The sequence below is a fragment of the Ornithodoros turicata genome, chromosome 2, assembly GCF_037126465.1.
Source record: "Ornithodoros turicata isolate Travis chromosome 2, ASM3712646v1, whole genome shotgun sequence".
Classification (NCBI taxonomy): domain Eukaryota; kingdom Metazoa; phylum Arthropoda; class Arachnida; order Ixodida; family Argasidae; genus Ornithodoros; species Ornithodoros turicata.
The window spans coordinates 123,310,223-123,319,533 of NC_088202.1; the positions used below are offsets into that span (position 1 = coordinate 123,310,223).

The 9,311-nt window shown below is 46.9% G+C and overlaps 1 long non-coding RNA gene across 2 annotated transcripts; it reads left to right on the top strand.

Annotated features, from left to right (window-relative positions):
- The first annotated feature begins 7,034 nt into the window (after positions 1-7,034).
- Positions 7,035-8,616, top strand: LOC135384010 (uncharacterized). Of its 2 annotated transcripts, XR_010420207.1 has the most exons (4): positions 7,035-7,100; positions 7,899-8,165; positions 8,231-8,363; positions 8,533-8,616. It is a non-coding gene; the product is annotated as an uncharacterized LOC135384010 (long non-coding RNA). The 2 variants fall into 2 exon arrangements; XR_010420206.1 differs by having other exon boundaries at positions 7,899-8,363.
- Positions 8,617-9,311: the final 695 nt, after the last annotated feature.

The window sequence follows — 9,311 nt, forward strand, 5'->3', positions numbered from 1 at the left end:
CATTGAAACAAATCCCGAATTAGTGCACGCTTGAAGGTATACTTCGCTGCACGTTAGCAAAACGTCGGCAACACGCGCCTGCTGCTCATTGTCCTCAAAGAATTGAGGAGCCGTCTGTATAGTCTCGCTTGAGCCATAGCAGGCATGACCGTTGACTCGGCGTTGCTGTGGTCGTCGACGCCAGAGCCTGACAACAGTACCGATTCTGTTCTCGTAAGCTGCCGAGCGACTGCACTATGTTTAACTAAAGGTACAACTTCTTGCACGCACTGTCATGTTCTGAACAGTCCGTTCGGAACAGTCATTACGTCACACAGGATTTTACGGGCTCTTTCAAATACTCCCTTTCCTCTTAGTTCTTCCGGACGGTTGCGAAGGAGAGGGCATAGCTCCACATGCAACGGAACGTCCTACCTTCAAAATTTATCTTGTAGAATGTGGGGAGAGGCTTGCCGTCCATGCCGATACTTTACATATTAACGAGACAAAAGTACGTGGACTACATATGGTTTGTACCTTGCTGGACCGTCCATTGTCCGAAAAGCAAGTTTCCATATTAACGAGAAAAAATGCATTAAGAAAGCGCAAAAATCATCCATAATTCGTGCTGTCCATATTAACGTGGAAGCACGGCTTTATGCTTACCGCCATTACCAGTTCTATGTGTTTGTTAAAAGTTATGTTATCCCAGCCTGCCACTTTCTTCTTTTTTTCTTTTTTTTTTAATTTTTGGTAGCCGCTTGGGCCCCCTCGTTATCTCCCATTTTGTTTGTCGCGCAGTGTTACCCTGATAGTCTTCTTCTTCCTCTTCCTCGTATAGATATGCCGCGTGTAGTTCGAAAGTCCAGCCTTCGGCTTGTGCGAGCCTTGCAGGCTCCAGCTCAGATTTCGAGCAACCACTGGATCCTTTCCATTCGAGCCAGCGGATGACTCCCAAACATATTTTATAAGTTTCAAACTTTAAAAAACTGTTCAAGCGAGTTTCATACAGTTTAAATGAGTTTCCGGCGTATTTTTAGAGCCTGGATTGCTTCCATTCACATTGAAATCACTAATCGGCGAACAGATCCCTCAGCTGAGTAAAGCGCTTCACAGTACTAAAACTTTTTCGGAGCTCTAAAGCTTTTCCGCCTCCGAGTCTCTGAATGAAGGAATCTAAAAGAAAGGACCCCTTGTACGCGAATTCGTTGCACCTGTTCCGGTAGAAGAAAGGACGGGTCGAAACCGCTTCAATTAGCGCTGTGCTATCTACATGGTATAGCGCAGTCCATTGAAGCCGTGAGCGGAGCCGACAAAGGGGTCGCACCGAATGCTTGTTTGTAATGAAGGCGTGAATATAGGAAGGAGACTGTAGTGTGTGATGCATTTTAGGCCGCAAGCTGCGACCAATGTTTGTGTGTGTGTATGTGTGTGTGTGTGTGTGTGCGCGCGTGCGTGTGTGTGTGGGCGTATGTGTGTGGGCGTGTGTGTGTGGGCGTGTGTGTGTGGGCGTGTGTGTGTGTGTGTGGGCGTGTGTGTGTGTGTGGCCGTGCGTGTGCGCGTGCGTGTGTGTGTGTCGAAGGCTTGCCACCTGCTTTGCGCGCACACGCAGAAATCACACAATCAGGGTACGGACGCACGGAAGATTGCAATGAATGATTTTTAGCGTTCGCCACTTAGAGACGACTTCGGCAGAAGTAACATTAGCAAAGCAAAAAAGTAACGAGCACAGTCAACAAGTAATTCAAGTCAATGAGTGCCACTCCTGGCGCTAGCACTCATTGGCTTCTTCGTGAATTACTCGTTGACTGTCTTTTAGGCGTGGAATCTCTGCGTGTTGTACTTGACCCTGGATGAAGCTCAGAAATACGGCTGCGTAGGGTGCCTCAATACTAGCTCCATGACCAGCTCCCTCTGCAGACAGAGAGAGCATAGAGGGAGCTAGTATTCAGGCACGCTACGGCTGCGCTGCCATTTTCGTGTTGAATATGAGTAAAACGTACTCGGAACGTATAAGAGGACAAGGTGAAAAGTTTTATAGCCTTATCTACATCATCGTTATTTAGGTTACTTATTTGCTGTTCCTCACTTCCAACTCTATAGCTACGCCGAACTATAACTAACACCTTGTCAGAGTTGGAGTTCATTTACGTGCCGTTACATGTCCTTAGCACATAATCAGAGACACATGTTCCTTCTGTCTAAACGCATCTAAAGTATCTAAACGTATATGTTCGTTAGTGTTGGCGACGGTATGTCCAGCCATTCCACGAAGATTGTAAGCGCGAAATACCGTCAGCCCACAGTGAGAGAATCCATCTATTAGTAGCATCTAATATGGGAAGGATATTAGCCTTCCAGCGCGAAGCTTGTATCAGACACATAATTTCCTTTGAATGTGTCACGACACATTCCAGACAAAGAGACAGCTCCTATATCAGGCAATGTCCCTCTTCGATTATATAACTGTCAGCAATACGGTTCAACTTGTCGGATGCGATAGCCATTGTACATGATCTAGACGCTAAGATATTGGAGACGGTTTGCCAGTTGCAAACCCCGTCCTCTTGGCTTCGGAAAAAAACTATGCTTCATGAGATGCCATCCTGTAGCAATGTTTAACTGGACAAGGGGTGTTTGGTGCCGGATTCCCGTCAACATGGAAAGGAACTGCAGGAAATGCGTACTAGATTAAAATATCTTTCAGCCCTGTTTGTGTAACCGACGAGGGTTCTACCGATGACATCCACCACCACTGTGAATCTGCGCTGGAATCTTACGACCAGTAATTTAATTTTATAGGTGTAGTCATATCACGCTACACGAACTACCAAGCATGTTAAATTAGAATTGCACTTGGTGCTCAAATATGACGTCATTTTAAAGCCATACCCATTCGACTAAGTAACTGGAAAGGTATTTCTAACGTTTGGTTAAATATGTGGCTTAATATATAATGACTTAAATATATAATGTTACGGCAAAATTGCTGTTAATGTTTGACTCTGCCTCGTACATGCATCAACACTTTCATGAAGGTAGAGTGGTAGGAAGTTATGTACAATATGTACAACTTGGATGGTACTCCCGCGACCTATCAATCTTGTACAAAAGTACAGACAGGGATCGGCATATACGTTTTTGATCTATTTAAATATAAATACAAAATATTTTGCTGAAATATGTATTTAAATACTTGCCATCAATATTTGTAAACGCAGTATTTAAATACAAAACAAATACAGTAATTAATTGCCTTAAATGCTCTCATAAATACGTTTAATGAGCAAATAAAGTAAGTATAGACTGAATAACATTTTTTTGCTTTTTTTTTGGGGGGGGGGTTTCAAGCGGACCGTTAGGAAGTAGCAGCGGTCCTTCCACTGGTGTAGCCCGGTGGAGGTGGAGGTTTCTGGGGGTTCAACCCCCCTCCCCCCCGCACCCCGACATTGTACCACTGGGGATGCATTTGGGAGAGGAAAACTATGGAAAATCCTCCTCTCCCATGTAAAGTCCCCATAGAACCCCTGCCGAAATATTTTGCTGGCTACGTCGCTGGGTCCTTCAACAGTGTGATTTTAATGATTGAATGATTTAATTAGACTATTTTGTCGTCCACGCTGCTCCTGTCTCATATGTAGAGGAGGTGGTGTCCCTCTACATAAGTCCTGATCGGCGATGATGGAATGTCCCAGTGGGCAGATGGTCGTGGCCTCACGCAGGACGGTGCCGGTAGAACTGTCGTGCCAGTGCCGTAGCGCGTGGCAGCAGAGACACCTCTTCATCGTCTTCCACGGGCCGTCACATCACTCCCCCCTCAGACGCGGAGCTGCGCTTGCGTTTCGGGTTGAGGTTCGCGTCAATACTAAGACGGGAGGAATGACGACGGCACGCGAGCGTAGGAAAGCTTGGCATACGGCTTGAGTTGGCGGCAGCAGGCGCGGCAGGATAGCGGGCGTGGACCTTCGTTGTAGACAAAAAAGGTAGAGAACTCCGACTTCGCATAACAAAATAACAAGGTTTACTCAGACGTTTCGTCCGTCATGCGACGGACGTCATCAGTGCCAATCTGAACGATAGATTACACAACCGGTCGCTAACCGAACTATTGTCTCGTTCGTTGGGTCACCGACATACAACCTATCCAAATACTTGGTGGAACTCATAGCTCCGGTCACCGGTAACAACAGCCTGACGGTCCGCAACTCGAAGGAGTTTGTAGAGTTTGTCCGGACGCAAGTTCTCAATGAAAATGACATTATGGTATCATTTGATGTGGTGTCTCTGTTCACCAACGTTCCTAAAGATCTCGCGGTACAGGTGGCGGAGGCAAGACTACGCCAGGACAGCAGCCTGCCAGCTCGAACGTCGCTCACAGTTGAGGAGGTGGTTATTCTTTTGAGGTTTTGCCTCAATCAGATGCACTTCACCTTCAACGGCAGGATTTACCACCAGGTCGAAGGTTGCCCGATGGGTAGCCCCTTGTCAGTCACGTTAGCCAATCTTGTCATGGAGCATATTGAAGAAACTGCCATTGAACGATTTTGCCACCTGGCCAAGTTCTATCGCCGCTACGTCGACGACACGTTCGTGATTCTCAAGAGAGACCACGTTAATGAGTTCCACTCGGTTCTAAACAGCATCGAGGCATCGACCAATTTCACTTACGAGATGGAACAAAATGGCAAGCTTCCGTTCTTGGATGTGTGTACGAGCCGATGTAGCTCAGGAGGCATTCAAACGTGTGTCTACCGAAAGCCTTGTGACACCGACAGTTTCCTTGGTTTTGACTCACACCACCCCACAGAGCAGAAACGGAGTGCGGTACGAACATTATTTCACCGATCTGAACAGTTATCATCCTGCACCGGTTTACGGGCTTCTGAGGACGCAACGATCGCAGATTCCTTGGACAAACGTGGCTACCCCCGCGGGTTTATTGAGGACACTCGCAAACGCATGCAAGTATCCGGACCGCAGGACAGGAACCGCACCCGTCACACACGCGTTGTCATCCCCTATGTCAAAGGCGTTTCCGAATGTATCCTCCGGGCTTTGCTTCCGTTAAATATCAGGACTACGTTCAAACCGCATGTTAGACTCCGATACGCGGTAACCCCTCGGCTTGTAACAAAAACCGTGGCCCCCTTCCCGAACAATACTCTCATCTCCTTAAATAGCGACCGGTTGTGTAATCTCATTCATTTTTGCACCTTCGTTGTAGAACGTTGTTGCGGACGGGCGATGTAGTGCGCTGTGCATCGTGCTGCTGCGCCAGTGACCAGCTAGCGTCGTGTGAAGTGGTAGCAGGACGATGGAGGCAGCCTGAGACATTTCCGCGAGCGTCTTCCGGAAAGCGTTGCCGAGCTGACGCATGTGCGGCGTCAGTGCGTAAGGACAGCGACGTACCGATACCGGCAGCGGAGCGTGTTGCTCATTGAAGGGTCGCTGGTGATGCCCGGGGGTGCCATCGCGAAGTACGTGGAGGCCTGCAGAAGATTGCGGGACCACGGCGTACCGTGACCGGTACAGGGCGTTGAAACCGAAGAGTGCCGGGTCAGAAGAAGCGAGCGTATCCTCCTAATACGAGCCCCGATGGAAAGACGTGCTCGGTGACTCACGACAGGTGGACCATAGCGCCATCACCTGCTGTCTTGAGCAGGTGAGCGGATGTTGCTGCCCGATAATAGCCGTGGTTGTGAAATTTGGCATGGTCGGAAGGCGAATTACGCTGAACGTGGTGGTCGTTGTTCGAGTCACCAAATGTAGAAGAGGTGGTGTCCCTCTACATGAGCCCTGACCGGCGATGATGGAATGTCCCAGCGGGCAGATGGTCGTGGCCTCACGCTAGGACGGTGCCGGTAGAACTGTCGTGCCAGCGCCGTAGCGCGTGGCAACAGAGGCACCTCTTCATCGTCTTGCACGGGCCGCCACACATCAGACGATGTTGGTTCGTGAAAGAAACGAGCCTCACCACAGGAGCTGCAGAACGATATGCACATCCAGAAGGTCCTGTAACATCTAGACATCGGTCGTGGAGTACGTCTGAGGTCTCAGAGCCAAAGGCTCATGTTTGGTACTGAGTGGTAGAAATGAATAACGCTGATACCATTCGATTGCTGACACAAGTGCAGTATCCATGTATGCCCCAAAGAAACTTCTAGAAGTGTATTAACCCTTCAAACTTGAATGTGTTTGTGAATTAAACTTAGTGAATAACTTCTAGCCTCTAAGCCAAGCCTCAGAATTTGGTATTATACACATTTGATGTATTTACACGTTATTTGAAAAATAAATACTTAAACACAGTATTTAAGTATAAACATAAATACTTTTTTCCAGGCAGTATTACGGTAAGGTGGGGCAAGTTGAGACATTTTTTGCTCGACGCCGCCTGTTTCAGAGACGCGTTGCTCCATGCGCTTGAAACTTAAAGGTCAGCTCCGGAGGAAACTCACTGCCACGGATTACAACAAAAACTCGCAGGCACAAAGGTTGATGCCTACTGAATCTACTTCCAAAATAGTTTCGGAGAATACCCTGTATTTACTGCGAAATCTGTTTTTTGGTTTGCCGTCCGATCGTCCGCTTGAACAGCTGACGTCACGCTCAGCTTTCGCTTTGGCTCCTCTTGGCTTGTTTGCTGGCTCGCAGTTTCGCAATCGCCAGCAATCACAACTCGTCAGGCTGAAAGCGAAATCGAGAGTCGTGTACGTGTGGGCACCTTTCTCCGCGTCTTAATTTGATCATCTTTTTACTCCGGCTAGTCAGTACACACAACCTCATCTAAGTTGTCACTTTGTGAGAGATGCAGCGTGAGTGAATTGTGAGAATGCCGTGCTTCTCGCAGTACAAGCAGGTACGCTACTAAGAAAGATGTTTCGTGCCAGGTTCCCAATTGATATTGTGCGTGATTGAGTGGTACGAAACCAGTAGTTGAGTGCTCTGAACTTATCAAGGCAACTGTCGTGTGTGCACGAAGCATTTTGCATCAGAATGTTACGAGGTCGTTCACTTGACGGCCGATTTGGACTGTAAAAGTCGCTGGAAAAGGATGCGGCACCTGCCTCGTTCGACGACAACAAAGAGGAGAGGATAGCAACAAAGGACCAAAGTTGCGGGTGAGTGTCCGCACGAACTTGCACTATGGCTTGCACACAATGTAAACATGTGAACGACAAATATGGGACTGCTAAACCCTATAATCCGCGGTTGTATGTAAAACTACGCAGTTTCTCAGAGAAGCTGGTTGAGAAATTACATGAGTTTGGAGAAGTCTGAGCTTGTGCACAGGGAAGACAAAACAGTCACAGCAGCTGAAATCAGCAACAACTTAGGAGTTCCAGTTTTGAGACACTCTGTGTCTGTCTGGACTTCTGTGTGATCACATTCAGCCTTTTCCCAACCATGGAACCACACCATATCCTGCATACATGGTAGCATATTGTTGTTCCTCTTTAAAAGCCGGGCTGTGTCTGTGAGTGCCGTGTATTCAAGTTGTAATGTAAAGTTATTACGTGCCAGAAATTCTATTCTGTCCTTCTATACTAATGAAGTTGACTCCAGCAACTGAGTACCTTGACCAGTAAGGGATGACGATCAGCATGCTCGTCACAGATTAGCAGAAATAGGTGAAGTCATGAGAAAGGCTCATCTACCTGTGAATCATCGTTTTGACACATGGCACATTGCAAGAGGGCCACATTTGCTTTGTAGCACACAGTCATAACACATATGTATGCTGTCCATTGGTTGACAACGTATTTCCTATTAGAAGGGGTATAGCTGGGGGCAAGCTATGCTGTCAACATTGTTCATCACATTTTGTAGCTCTTAAATATGTAGATGCTTTTTTGCACTTTTCCTAACAATATTAGCCTTAACAGGTATCATTATAATTTCTGCTTCTCCTTTCTCAGGCCCCAGGAAAGAGGTACATACAGCAGCACTGGTGAAGCAACGTCTGGTGCTACAATAATGGTGCCACAGTATCGTGAACATGTACATGTGTGCATACATGGACAAGCAATGATAATGGCAACCTGTTTCCGGTAAAATGGCTCATGATACTCTGGCATGTCATGGATATTTGGATCATAACGTTGCTTCACATATTCATGAGCATCAAAGTCACCATGCAAGATGTGCACATCAAGACATTGGGAAGCTGCTTTGGCCCCACGAAGGTGATTTACAGTATTTCAAGCTAGCAGCGATTACTAAGCAACTGTCCTGCATTCCTCACTTACAGGAACTGGAACATTCGAAGTGTTGTAGGGGATAGTGGGTGTACTTCCCCTTCTGAAGGACATCCCGCCATTGTGTGCACTAAAAGTTTCCTTGTCTCAGTGCTGTTACTCGGTCATGTATCAAAGTATGTCATGGTAAGTAGGTCATGTATCACTTCCACCTTATCTGTGTGCGACATATTGTATCTACACAAAAGGAATGTGTGTGAGAAAACTACTGAAACAGAGAATTGCATTGCTTCTTTACTGCACAAGCCTGTTCTGTCTGTTTTAGGAATTCTAATAATGCTAATTTTCATGTCAGGTTATGTCCAGGGGCTTTCTGGTGCTCTGCTCGATCTCTGTGGACGATAGCTGTTCATGAGCCCCCGAACAGAAGGAAGAGACTTCACAAGGGGGGCTCACCGCAAGAGTTACAGTGAATGAGTAAACGCTAACAACTCTGCAAGGCATTAAATGCAAGTCGACAGCAGAAGGGCTTCGGCGAACATGTACAAACAGTCGCATACCTAGGATTTTTAGTTTTTGGCATTTTATTCGCCATTAATCGGCGGCTTCTGTAGAAGCGCAGGGGATGGGGAAACAAACACAAGATTTTGGAGCACACAGTAAATGGTACTCCATGTTCCTTAGCCATTTTTACTACATGAAGTGCCAGGGAAAAATCAAAGGGGTTGGGACGCTTTCATAGACGTGGTTTGTCACATCATGGGTGCATCATGCATTGCGCTCCATAATGCTGATCAATCTGTTTTTTTTTGTTTGTTTTTCATGTGTCATACTTCGCGAGATAAAAGCTCTCGAACAGATGCCTGACTAACGCACGAATGTCAAGGACCTCAGAAATACAGCCAATTCCACTGATAGCCCTGAGGTCTGTGACGTCAGAGCTGCTTGAGTTTTGCTATTCAAGGTGCCCATTTTCTACGCTCTATTCCAACCTTGGTTTGTAAAACACACATTGGTACGAAGAAGCTTTTATGTTCATGTGGGATGGTGGTGTTGCAACCCCTTTCACTGGTTTGTGGGGAATGACCTGATTCTGCACCTAAGACTTACCACAGAACACCTGAACTGACACCT